This window comes from Gekko japonicus, unplaced genomic scaffold (genome assembly GCF_001447785.1).
Source record: "Gekko japonicus isolate JY-2015 unplaced genomic scaffold, Gekko_japonicus_V1.1 scaffold359, whole genome shotgun sequence".
In the NCBI taxonomy this organism is placed as follows: domain Eukaryota; kingdom Metazoa; phylum Chordata; class Lepidosauria; order Squamata; family Gekkonidae; genus Gekko; species Gekko japonicus.
In genome coordinates, this window is record NW_015166431.1 from 458862 (window position 1) to 472889 (window position 14028).

Sequence of the window (14028 nt, forward strand, 5' to 3'; positions counted from 1 at the left end):
TAAAAGGGGAGTTTTAAAAAGGGATTTCCACGCGGGAGGTCAAGGGGGAGCAGGACAGAACCCCTTTAGTCCAAGTTTCTTGAGAAGGAACATACAAGCTCTATATCAGCAAGGAAGATGGTGTGCTGCTATATCCTTCCTGCTAGGGAAATCCACAATAGGTCAGGTAAGTGACATATTTCACTCTAAGGTATCTTTACCTGACCAACCAGTTATGAAGGTAGAAAGCCAGCAGGGGCTATTCAGTGTTTTGCAGAGAGTGCCACATATATGATTATCTATCCACTAGGTGGAAATGGGTATTTGCTCGCCGTATGGAGCTCTCGACTCTCAGGAAACAGGTTTATTCCTTTGAAACTAGAGCTGCTGACCTGGAGAAGCTGAGGCAGAAAGAGAGGTTTGGGGAAGAGACCTTCAGGGACTTACCAGAACAGTCTCACTCAGGGGTGTCAAACATAAGACCCAAGGGTTGGAACCGGCCCGTGCAGGGCTCTTACCTGGCCTGCAAGCAACTGGTTTGTATGGAAATGTAAGGTACTCCCCCTTTTAAGGTATCCCTTAGAAAAAACTTAGTCTTGCATATGATTGAATACATTTATTGGGTCTTTTGTGGGTTCCTCAGTAAATCAACTGCTTTCACTGCTAGGATTCAATTGCTTTTGCTTGTATTTTGAGTAAAAATAATATTGTTAATTGGGTTTGCCAGTATCCTTTATAAAGTTTATATCTCCTATACCTGGCATTACATTTTATGGCACACACTGGCTCGGCCTGACAGTGACATTTATGTCAGATCCGGCCTGCATAACAAACGAGTTCGACACCTCTGGTCTCACTCCTGTGCTGAAAACCCTTCTGCCGTTGTGGAGAGTGAGAGTCTCAAGGTCAGAAGGCATTAGTCTGAAGAGAAGAGATGTGATCCCTTAGAAGGGACCCCTTCCTGGGCAATGGACCAATATCCTCTTGTACCAAGGATTCCCCTCTGGGGTTGGGGGCAGGTGGGCTTTTGGTAGTGGGTGATTCTATCATTAGGAATATAGAGAATAGGATCTGTGAGAGGCATTTTGACCACATACTGATTTGCCTATCTGGTGCGAAGGTTGTGGGCATCATGTGCTGTCTAGATAGGTTAATAGATAGTGCTGGAGAGGAGTCAGCAGTCATGGTGCCCATTGGTACCAATGGCATTGGAAAATGCAGTCATCTGGTCCGGGAGGAAAAATTTAGGTTACTAGGTAGAAAGTTAAAAGGACAGTACCTCAAAGATAACATTCTCAGAAGTGTTGCCAGTTCTACATGCAGGGCCAGCTAGACAGGTGCAGTTCAGGGGTTTCAATGTGCAGATGAGAAAGTGGTGCTGGGAGGAAAGGTTTAAATTTGTTAGGCATTAGGGAACTTTCTGGGACAAGCTGAACCTGTACAAAAGATTGGTTCATTTGAACCAAAAGGGAACTAGGCTGCTGGCAATTCACATCAAAAAGTGTCATTAACAGCTTTTAAACTAATCCTCGGGAGGGGAGGAACTGACAGGAGCTGGGGAATCTCTGGATCGGGACAAGTCAGACCAAAGGGATAATTGCATAAACACTCAGCATAATAGAATGGGAGTGAAGGTAGGATGACAAATGAGGGCCATGTGTGGTGACCAAGGGGCTGAGGGAGGCAAGGCTTATTGGAGAGGGAAACACATTATAGGTGTCTATATGTAAATGCTAGAAGTCTCCGAGCCAAAATAGGGGAATTGGAGTGCTTGGTGCTCAAAGACAATTTGGATATAGTAGATATCTCAGAATTATGGTGGAATGGGGAAAATCTATGGGACATGGTCATTCCTGGGTGTATAAGCTCTACAGGCAGGGCAGGGAGAGACAGGTTGGGGGAGATATTGCATTATACATCAGAGAGGGCATAGAATCAAATAAGTTAGAAAACACTGGTGGAATTAACTCCCCAACAGAAAAGATATGGGTAGAAATACTGGGCCCTAAGAGTTACTTAAAAGTCGGGGTGTACTATCACCCACCTGATCATACCCTTGAGGCTGATCTTGATATGAAGGAGGAAATAAGGAAACTGACTAGAGCAGATAATGTTATTATACTGGGAGACTTCACCCCTTTACTTAAAGATATGGAATTGCTAAATGTGTGAGCCCAGGTGTCATGGCTACTATTGGATACAAATGATCGTGTCACCCTCTCAGCAGCAAAATTCATAGGCGCAATAATCAAATATAAGAGAATACTAAGTAAGGTCTTTAAAATAATTAGGTTCTAATTTCTGCTTATGGTGATAGCTGTATGAGCAGTACTAGACAGACAGACAGATTGATACTGGGAGACTGCATTTACTTTCATATTGACTAGATAAACATGTGCTCGAGTCATGCTGTAGAAATGAGATTCCTAGACCTCATAAATGACTGTACACTGGAACAATTGGTCATAGAGCAAATCAGAGGGGTAGTGAACTTGGATTTGGTTCTGAGTGGGTCTTGAGACCTGTTGAGAGATGTAGCTGTTGTTGCACCTATTGGGAACTGTGACCACAATGCTATCATGTCCAGCATTCAGATCAATGGAAGTTACCCCTAAAGTCCAAAACAGTAACATTTTATTTCAAAAGAGGGAACTTTACAAAAATGAGGAGAATAGTTAAAAGGAAGCTGAAAGGGAAACACAAGAGAGTCAAATCTCTAGAGGATGCCTGGAAGCTATTTAAAACCATACTAACTGAAGGCCAAATAGAATGCATTCCACAGGTTATGAAAGGCACTGCTATGTTTAAAAGAAGGCCTGCATAGTTAACAACACAAGTCAAAGAAGCTATAGAACGTAAAGAGGCTTTAAAAAAAAAAAGTGGAAAGTCTGCCCCAACAAATTAAACAGAAAGGACCACAGATTCTGGCAAGAGAAATGTAAGTCAATAATTAGACATGCAAAAAGAGATTTTGAGGAACAGGTTGCTAAATGCATCAAGACAAATGAAAAACATTTTTATACATATATATGGAGCAGGAAACTAGCCAGAGAAACAATGGGGCCCTTGGATGACAAAGGAATAAAGGGATTGCTAAAGAAAGATGGGGGAGATGGCAGAGAAGCTCAATGAATTTTTCTTCTTTCTGTGTTCCCTGTGGAAAGTGTGGGGTATGTACCCATGCCACAGCCACTATTTTCAGGAAGGGAGTCTGAAGAACTAAGGCAAATCGAGGCACTAAGAGATGAAGTTCTAGACCTACTGGGGAAATTAACAACCGATAAGTCTCCAGATCCTGATGGTATACACCCAAGAGTTCTTAGGGAATACAAATGTGAGATAGTTGATCTACTAAAGCATATATGTAACCTATCACTAAATTCAGCTGTTGTACCAGAAGACTGGAGAGTAGCAAATGTTACACCAATTTTTTAAAAGGGATCCAGAGGGGAACCAGGAAAATACATGCCAGTCAACCTAACATCTGTCCCAGACAGATTAGTAGAAACAGTAATCAAAGATAGAATTATTAGGCACATAGAGGAACAAAGCCTGCTGGAGGAAAATCAGCATTTCTGCAAAGGGAAGTCCTGCCTCAACAACCTTTTGCAGTTCTTTGAGAAAGTGAACAAGTATATAAACAAAAGTGACCCATTAGACTTTATAGACTTGGACTTTTAAAAGGCTTTCAACAAGGTATCACACCAAAGATTTCTGAGTAAACTTAGCAGTCATGGGATATGAGGATGGGTTCTCTTATGGATTAAAAATTGGTTAAATGATAGGAAGCAAAAAGTAGGAATAAATGGACAGTTCTCACAATGGAGGGAAGTAAGCTTGGAACTTGTTTGAATGTTCCTGCCTTCACCAACTTTAGTGTCTGTTAGACCAAGAAGCTTATGCTAGTTTATGTAAGAAAAACTGCCAAGAAATCTCTCTCCTCAAGTTTTAAAGACCTGTCTGAATAACAGAAATTGTTGCTTGTCTGCGACAAATTATCTGGTGTTTATTTTTATACAAAGTTACCTTATTCCTATTGCCTGTTCACCTCATAAGTCCTATAGCTGATTCCTACCTGACCATTTCCCTTCAAAGTGAAATAAAACAGTCTGTTATTTTTGATTTACTATCAACCTCTTGCTGGATTAAATGATGCTGGATTAAATGGATTAAATATCATTATCACACTAGGACAAAAAGAAGGATTTTAGTCTCTTTCCTCAGTTCCCTAGGCTGGATCAGCATCTAACAATATACATTCAAATGACTGGGTGGGACAGCCAGAGAAAAACAAAGAAGAAAAAGGGGGGAAAGGGGCTGTTCAGTGAAGAACAAGATAAAGGGAAACCCTGTGAGGGAGGGCAAAATTGTCATAAGGGCAACCAGGATGATTAGGGGGTTGGAGCACCTTCCCTATGAGGAAAGGCTGAAGAGTCTGCAACTTTTCAGTTTAGAAAAAAAGATGACCAAGGAGGAACATGGTAGAGGTTTATAAAATTATGTATGGGTTGGAGAGAGATGACAGAGAAGTTTTTCTCCCTCTCCCAAAATAGTAGAACTCAAGGGCATCCAATAAATATGATGTAGATTCGGAATGGACAAAAGGAAATACTTTACACAGTGAGTGATTAAAATATAGAATTCACTGCCAGATGATGTCGTGATGGCCACAGGCATAAACAGCATTAAAAGGGGATTAGATATTTATCAGTGGCTGAGGGGAACCTCAGTGGCTCTCCTCAGTGGCTGAGCCATGGTATGTGAGAAGAAGAAGAAGAAGAAGAGATTGGATTTATACCCCGCCCTTCACTACCCGAAGGAGTCTCAGAGCGGCTTACAAACTCCTTTCCCTTCCCCTCCCCACAACAGACACCCTGTGAGGTGGGTGGGGCTGAGAGAACTCTGACACAAACTGCTCTTTTTCAAGGACAGCTGTGCCAGAGCTTGTGAATGACCCAAGGTCACATCAGCAGGTGCAAGTGGAGGAGGAGTGGGGAATCAAACCCGGTTCTCCCAGATTAGAGTCCGCACACTTAACCACTACACCAAACTGGCTCTCCACATTCAGAAGCACTAAATCTCTGAATCCCAGAGCCAGGAGGCATCATCAGGGGAAGGTCTTGGCCACTATGCCTAGTGGTTGGCCCTCCAGAGGAAGAAGAAGAAGAAGAGATTGGATTTATACCCCGCCCTTCACTACCCGAAGGAGTCTCAGAGCGGCTTACAAACTCCTTTCCCTTCCCCTCCCCACAACAGACACCCTGTGAGGTGGGTGGGGCTGAGAGAACTCTGACAGAAACTGCTCTTTTTCAAGGACAGCTGTGCCAGAGCTTGTGACTGACCCAAGGTCACATCAGCAGGTGCAAGTGGAGGAGGAGTGGGGAATCAAACCCGGTTCTCCCAGATTAGAGTCCGCACACTTAACCACTACACCAAACTGGCTCCATATATATGTACAAAGGTTGGTATGTGAGACAGGATGCTGGATTAAATGGACCACTGGTCCGATCCAGCAGGGTTATTATGTTCTTAGAATCCACTCTCCAAGAAAGCCAGGGTAACTGATCTCTGTAGTCTAGAGATCAGTTATCACTCTGGGATATCTCCACCCCTTCCACCTGGAGTTGGCATCCCTAGGGGCAGAGTCTGAACTAGGGCCCACCCAATCAAGGGTAATGGATGGGCAAGTGCATTTGCCCAGGGATGGAGCTGACAGGCAGAAAGTGGAGTGAAACAGTCACAGGGCAGAGCCAAGAGAAATTACTAATTCAAAGGCACACAGTTCTTTTTTTCTGTTTCTCTTTACCACCACCCCTGTCTCTGGTTTAGGAAATATCAGAAAAGAAAGGGAAACATAAAAAGCAGCTAGAGATCACTGTTCATAAAGCTGCTTTTGAGGCACATTAAGAGATGTATTCCACAGCATCATGCCTATTTATGGTGGCCTGCTTTCAGACTATTACAGTGATATTAGGAGGTTGAAGACAACAGTGCTCAGAGCCATTTTAAGGCATGGATGTGTGCTTCATCAGCCTATATGATTGACAGGCAGTTTGAAACCTGTGTACTGGCTGTTCCTCATATAAATATTAGGAGCCTACCAGTGTTCCCTCTAAAATGAGTTAGTGTGAGCTAACTCACGGTTTTTTAGCCTCCAGATCACCCATTTTTGTCTTAGTTCAGGAAGGATGGCTCCAGAGCAAACTAATTTATGCAGTAGCCAAATCGCTCACTCACAACTTTAATGCCAGTAGCCCAAAAAGTAGAATTTTTGTTCACAAGACTCCACAGCTTAAAGGGAACACTGGAGCCTACCCAAGGGTCTTTTAGTAGAAAAAGAGCTGCAGAAGCTCATTAGCATATGGTATGCTAATGAGCTACTAGGCTATTAGCATATGCCATGCCCCCTGACATCACCGGAACTGATGTCAGAAGGGGAAGCAAAAGGGGGGGGAGGCATCTTCAAAAGCCTCCCTTCCCTTCCCCAGTTGACCTGCGGGGGGGGGGAGCGAAGAGAGAAGGGTTTACATGATGAGCTTGAAGACTCAGGGGCCCTGCTAGTTCAATGTAAATCATTCCTTGCAGCTGACATCGTCTCTGGGTGCCCTCAAGTTGAACTCCTTTATTCCACAGTCACTTTATTTAACCCTTGTATCAAGCTTCATGGATCACTGCCTTGTCGTGGCGAGGGGGCTTGCGCAGTTCAATGAAGCTGTGGGCTATGCCGTGAAGGGCCACCCAAGACGGACAGGCCACAGCAGAGAACTCAGACCAAGCGTGATCCCCTGGAGAAGGAAATGGCAACCCACTCCAGTATGTTTGCCAAGAAAACCCCATGGACAGTATCAAAAGGCTAAAAGATATGACGCCGGAAGATGAGCCCCTCAGGTCGGAAGGTGTCCAATATGCTACTGGGGAAGAGCAGAGGGCAAGTACAAGTAACCCCAGAAAGAGTGAAGCGGCTGGGCCAAAGCCGAAAGGACGCTCAGTTGTGGATGTGTCTGATGGTGAAAGGAAAGTCCGATGCTGCAAAGAACAATACTGCATAGGAACCTGGAATGTAAGATCTATGAATCAAGGTAAGCTTGACGTGGTCAAAAATGAGATGGCAAGACTGAACATCGATATCCTAGGAATCAGTGAACTAAAGTGGACAGGAATGGGCGAATTTAACTCAGAAGACCATTATATCTACTACTGTGGCCAGGAATCTCGTAGAAAAAATGGTGTGGCCTTTATAGTCAACAAGAGAGTGCAAAAGGCAGTACTGGGTTACAATCTCAAAAATGACAGAATGATTTCTGTCGGCAGGGGTCTCCGGGCCTGCCCCTGGCCCCAGCGCTTTGGCGTGGGGCTGGGGGATCCGGCGGTGGGCCTCTTCGGGCCTCCCCCCAGCTCCAGCACTTTGGCGTGGGCTCGGGGAACCCGGTGGCGGGGCTCATCGGGCCTCCCCCCAGCCCCAGCGCTTCGGCGCAGGGAGCCAGGGGCGGGGCGTGCCGCGCCACCATTTGTGCTGGCTCCTGGGCTGCCAGAGCAGTGCTCTGGAGTGCTCCAGCCCCAAAAGACCCCTGAGCCTACCCTTGCCTGGTCGACCTAGCAGTATTTCATACTTGCTACACTTTAGGGTATAAGCTTCAACTTTAGTTTCAGCTTCTGCAAATGACTCTAGGGACTGGATTGGAAATCATATACTCCAGGTTTCAATTTAAGTGCCATCAGCTAGTATCTGACTTGACCATAATGATGAGAATGCGTGCAGCACTTGACAGGAATTACACAAAAGCCCACAAGATCTTTCAGTCACAATGAACAACATTGTATGGTCCACTGTATCAGAGGCCACAGAAAGATCCAATGTTATCACTGGGGTATGACAGATTTTCCTTATCCGTTTCAAGGCATGGAGTGTTGATCAAAGCCACAAGAGGAGGCTCCATAATATACCCAGCCAGAATTCAGTGCAATCTGCAATTATACATGAGCATGGAAAAAGTACAAATTTAGGTGGTAGAACCAGAATTCAGCATCTTGAGAATACCACCTTACAGGACTGACTTAGATGGTTATATAACAAGGTGCATTGGGCCAATGAACCATCTAGCCCAGTATTATTTACTCATTCTAGCAGCAGTGCCATAAGTTCTCAGGCAGAGGTAAGCTACCGAACAATAGCTAAAACAGAGTGAGGGCAGCTGACGGCTAGCATGGGCCCCAGACAAAGATCCCCTCTGGCCCCCATTGCATTCAGAAGAACACACACAAAGCACTTGATTAGAGTAAGAATGCTGTATACTCTTGCCCAGTACCGTTAGCAATAGTAACAGCAAATTGCTTAGTTTACTTGGGCCCCAAGGGTGACTAGGGCTCCCATGAGTTTGTACTCTTAGCCCCCTCCTTTACCAGAAGCCCTGGGCAGTATTCTCTCAAAATGAAATATGGATGCAAATGTGAAATACGGATGCAAATGAAGTTCAGGCAGTCCTAAATCTGAGTTTTTCTTTCCCCCTCTTTTTTCAGAGAGGTACTTAAACACCCAGTGAACACTGAGCATGAAATCAGCAGGCTTATTCACATGCATTAAAACAAGAGGCAGACGCATAAAATATCTTGCTGAGTTGGGAGCTAAATGAGGATAGCCGGCAGAATATTGCATAAGGTTATTACCATATTCGTCAATCTGTTAGCAACCAACAATTCCACTTATAAGGGAAAGGGGGGGGGGAGAGATATTTCTACCTCTAGCAAACAAGAGCTGAAGAGCACTTTCCAGCCTTTCAGCTACTGCGCAATTGTGTGGGCCTGTAAATCCTCTTCACTTAAAACAAATATATAAACAAAATTAAAAGAATAAGAGCAACAATAGTGGATCTAAATGAGAACAACAAAGCATATTCATGGCAGCGGGACTTATTTAAACCCCACCCCATTTATTTTCAAGTACAGATATAATCAATAAAAGATGGTGTGGGTGGCTTAATTTGCACAGCATGCAATTAAAAAAACTTAAAAAGCAGCTCTACAACTTGTTATTTTTTTACATGGGGTGATGGAGCCAGAATCTTCCTGACAGAAGAAGGAAAGCAGCTGATTGGCTTGAAAACAAAAGAGGAAAGGATGAGTACATAGCCAACTGAGAAGAAAAATGGTATGACAAAGGGAGATTATTTAGGTTTACAATAAACATGTGTTCCAAGAAATTTAATTTTATGCTCCTATTAGTCATTCATTCTGCTTACTGTTAAACCAGAAGCACTACTAATCTATAAAACTAATTTACAGTGGGTGCAGCAGAGATCAGACAGGAAGAATGAGGAATAGTTTGAATCAGGTCTGTAAATCCCTCCACATCTGGTCACCCAAGCAGAGAGCAAAAATCACCTCCAGGTGAGCAGACGCAGAAACTTGGATACATTAGAAGATAATCAGTTTTCTTTTCTTTTCTGGCCCTCCATGTGCCTCAAATGGGCTAGTAACTTTTTTGTGGACTTATTACCTGTTTTGAATTTATTTTACAGCATTTATAGTCTGCCTTTCTCAAGAAGAGTCATGGTGGATTCTTTAGCCTCCTGCCCTTCTCTGATGACAGCTCCTCTACTTACGACATCCAGCCAGGATCATTTGGCCAGAAGTTCTCATTGCTACTTGAACAGCCAAATTTACCGCATGAAAAGGAATTCCCTTTAGATTTCTTTGAGGCAGAGAGTTACAGGATTCCTTGCACAGGGAGTTCCAGTGTTTCAGTAAGGGAGTTTAGCTTAAACTAGTAAGGAAAATGTTCTGTGAGATGGCATAACCAGACCTGTACAAAGTATTTCAAATGTAGCAGCACCCCAGATTTATATAAAGGTATTGTGATGTTGGCAATTTTATTTTGAGTCCCTTTCCCAGACATTCCCAAAAGTCAGTTTTTCTTTTCACTGTGGCTACATATAGAGTTAATGTTTTCAATGTGATTTCTGCCAAACAGCCCACCACCCTCCCAAGGTTCTCTCACTGAATAAACCATACTGGCCCTATTTTAAACCATTCAAGCATGCCACACTGCACAATTGCAAGATGGAGCACTGTCCCTTTAAATACCTTGCAATGCCCTGAGATGGCGGGAACTGTGACAGACTTGCTTTGGGATAAGGATTCATTTGAGCTTCGGAATTTGTCAGATGGACTCCTTCTTACCTGGGGAGCTCTCCCTGGTCCTGCAGTATCTTATTCTGACCAGCTGCCTGGAGCTGGCTATCTTTTATCTGCTCTGTTTCCACAGCCTGCTGCCTGGGGCTGATGGATTTCTGCTCCACGTCAATTCCTCCAAGAATTTTCCCAGCACCCTCTGTGCTCTCAACCCAGCTGGAACAGGAGAGTACTAAATTAAACACCTGATTCCCAGGGCCAGAAAGACTCTGATCTGTGGCATTTGTATCCTGCCTTTTAAATCACTGCTTCACGTCCATTTTTTCCAGAGCAGCAACAAAGACTCCCCAAACTGCCAGTCCTTTGCAGAGGGCGCAATGAGTTCTTGCTTGACTAGTGTGACTTCTGTCAAGCCTTTTACTGCTGGACAAGTCACATCTCTGCTGAAGTACAATGAAAAGAAGGACAGCTTAGTGTTGGCTCATGTTAAATGCTGATTGATCTGCAGCTCTGGATGCTTTCCAAAATGATGTCAAGAATAATTCTTCTCATCACTTCGAAGGCAAGAACAGTTGGATTTCTGTCCCTAAAAGTCAAATTGCTTTTTAAAGTGGTTTTCTGCAGTATGAACCACCTGGCATAAAAAAAACTCAGGCCACTTATAGCTACCACAGGTCCGACTAGTCTGATTTGCAATTGATGATGCAGAAACTGGTCTGTGTATTCTACCACTGGGTGCTAGGACCCAGTGGCCACATCATCCCCAAGTCTCTAGAGTTCCACGTGCAGCCTAAGAATTGCTTCCAACTTCTAAAATCCCTAACCATAATCACAAAGTTTTCCTCTCCCTAGAAACCCACTGAGAAAATTTTCTGTGTTCCCTGGTTGTCTGAATTTGACATACAGCTCATGTGGGCATTCTCTGGGATTTTTAAGGAGACTGTCAGTTCCCCAGGCTGAGCCCTGTGAACTGCAGCCTGCCCATGTATGTCACGGTTAAGGTAGATCACCTAATACCAAAATCTCACTGGTGGAGAATGATACACAAAAGGCAGTGTGGTCAGGGCCAAGGTTATTTATGCCACAGCAATCTACTTGGCCACAACACAGCTCATACAGGCATCTTAATAAGGAAAAGAACATCACAGTTGTCAGTGAAAGTATTTGGCAGATTGAAGAGAAGCATGAATATTTGTAAGGGAGGGAGAGGCCCAGCAGTGAACTATGACCAATATTCCCTGGAGAAGCAGCAGATTCCGCTGATGATGTTGTACGGAACCTGGCAAGTTGCAGACAAAGATTCCACTCCTTGACCCTGCAATATTTTTTTTTGGACTGTCTCTAAATACCCCACCCTTTTCCTAATTTGATATCTGGTTTCCCAGGAATTCACACATCACAAATAAAATAAATATATTTAAAATGTTATGCGATGGGAAAAAAAGATCCTACTGTACACATAACTCAAGAGAACAGATGTTTTCCATTAGCTCACTGCCCTGTGCTGCCTTCTATCTGAGTGTACTGCACATTGATGGTGTACTCATTCCAATGTTTCTTTAAGGGTAAATGTCTAATGTGCTCATTGGGGAAGGAAAGGAACAGGACTCTTCCTGAAAGTTTTGGAAGAAGAATTTCGAGAGCCTTGATATTTTAGCTATCTCTTTGCATATATATTTTGGAACATGATTTAACAGTCTACCTGTTAATGTTCGTAGACTGTGCAGCGGGCATTGAGCCAATCGAGGATTAAATTACCAGAGCAACTCTTCTGTGAGTGGCCATATTTGGTAAAGCAAGGGGTTAGTTAAGAGCACCAGTAATGGCAAGCAGAGTGAGGCATTGCAGTCAAATGAAGAGGCTTAAAATAATACAGCATTACGAACTGAAAGCATGGATGAGCTGTGGGGTAAGAAACCTTCCACATGATCGAATAGCAGCTAGTAAACCAACAGCAAATGAAATGCCGAACAGAAACTGCACTTTTTTTTGCAGTACAATATCTCCATATATTCCTGACAACAAAGCCCAGAGTCTCAAACTATGGGACAGGCCTCCCTGAACAGGAAGGGAGGAAATGTGGGACATTTGGCGAGCAATCCTAAGAAGATCTAGTCAGATATAAGCCCCATTTTATTCAATGGGACTTATTCCCAGGAAAGTGTTCTTTGGATTGCAACCTTAGAAGGCAGTACAAACATCTTGCTCTGACCTGGAGGTTCAACCAGTACATGGCCACAAAGCTATAATGAGACTCATGGGATTTTTCACTTGGACTCCTAGCCCTCTAAAGCAGGGGTGTCAAAGTCATTTGTTATGAGGGCCAGATCTGATATAAATGAGGCCTTGTTGGGCCAGGCCATATGTGTCATAAAATGTAATCTCAGGTAGGAGAGACATAAACTTTATAAAGGACACAAACACAATTGAAGATTTTTTAAAGCTTTAAATAAAGCATGCTTAAAACACTAGCACTCTTGGAATATTTTAACAGTCTCTCATAATTGACACCTCTTGCTCTGAATTATTGCATCAAAATGTCTGTGCTGTAGCAATCTTGAGTATGCTGTTCAGGTGTGTATCTGTAAGCTGCAAACCTACTTTTGATTTATTGACATCCATTACAGAAATCTCATGCTCAGGGTTCTGAGCCTAGGACCCAGGGGAAAACATGAAATGGCTGGGCATTATGAGCTTTTGTACATAAATTGCTTTGTGTGCTGGTCAAGAACATGAGAAAGTATCCTGACACAGACTGAGGGCTATGTGTTTGTCTATAAAACTATAGTCTTCCCCAGAGAAATAACTACAAATCCTATGAGGCAGTGCAAGAATAGAGAGACAGCAATATATAGTGGTCAGGATCAGCCTACTATCTGGGTAGCCTAAGTTCAAAATCCCCAGTCTACAAAGGAAATGTGCCGGGTGAATTTGGTCTGGACACACACACTCACCCTAATCCACCTCACTGACTTGTTGCTATTCCTCATCTAAATAGTTCATATTGCTTTCCTACTGAGAAATACTGGGTCATGAGGACATGAATACAGTGAAAAGGGGGAGGGAGGCCAGTTGCACCTAGGAGAGCCCTGGCATAATGAGCCCAACAAAACACACACTGTAGCAAGGCACACAAAAGCTTATACCTTGAATTAAACTTTGTTGGTCTTAAAGGGGTTTTGTATCTCCCCTGTGCAATTGAGGCAGCTGAGCAAATGGGAGGAGCCTCAGACAATGGAAGGGAAGAAAGGCTTGCCTTTGTCTCCTGTGCAATTGAGGCAGGCTGGCCAGGAAACAAGCTCTAGCTCATTCCCTCCCTCTCCCTGGGAGGAGGAGGGGGAGGAGCTTCAGCCAGTGCAGGGAACAGAAGCGTGACCATCTATCTCTCCTGTGTGATTGAGAGAGTCTGGTAAAGCCCTGTAAGCCGCCCTGAGCCTTCGGGGTAGGGCGGGGTAGAAATTCAAATATAAATAAATACATAAATAAATAAAGCCAGCTGCAAAGCAGCAGCAACAGCAGAAGACGAAGAACTGGAGAAAGGAGTAGGAGACAGCCAATTCCTTGTGGGCTGGATAGGAGCCCTCTGCGGGCCTGATCCAGTCCGTGGGCCACATGTTTGACACCCCTGCTCTAAAGCATTTATAGGCTCTATGGAGCCAACAGAGCCAGTTTTCTGGGCCACACACAATAGAGAGACCCATACTGAGGGCTACAAGCTTAACTGGAAAACCATACTGAAAGCTACAAGAAAATACATGAGGCCTTGAGCTGCTAAACAGATCACTGGTACGGAACAGACTGTGGAACAGGGCCTGAAAATAAATGTCCTGTTCCTTAAACAACAGCATAAAGTGTGGAAATGGGCAGTTAAAGCTTTTTATGGCATGGTGGTACACAACACCACCCAGTAAATATGAACCC

General features: G+C 43.9%; 1 protein-coding gene across 1 annotated transcript in view; it reads right to left on the bottom strand.

Moving 5' to 3' along the window:
* Positions 1-14028, bottom strand: part of TTC7A (tetratricopeptide repeat domain 7A) — a 224768-nt gene that overhangs the window by 53017 nt on the left and 157723 nt on the right. The gene's annotated exons all lie outside the window — the stretch shown is intronic.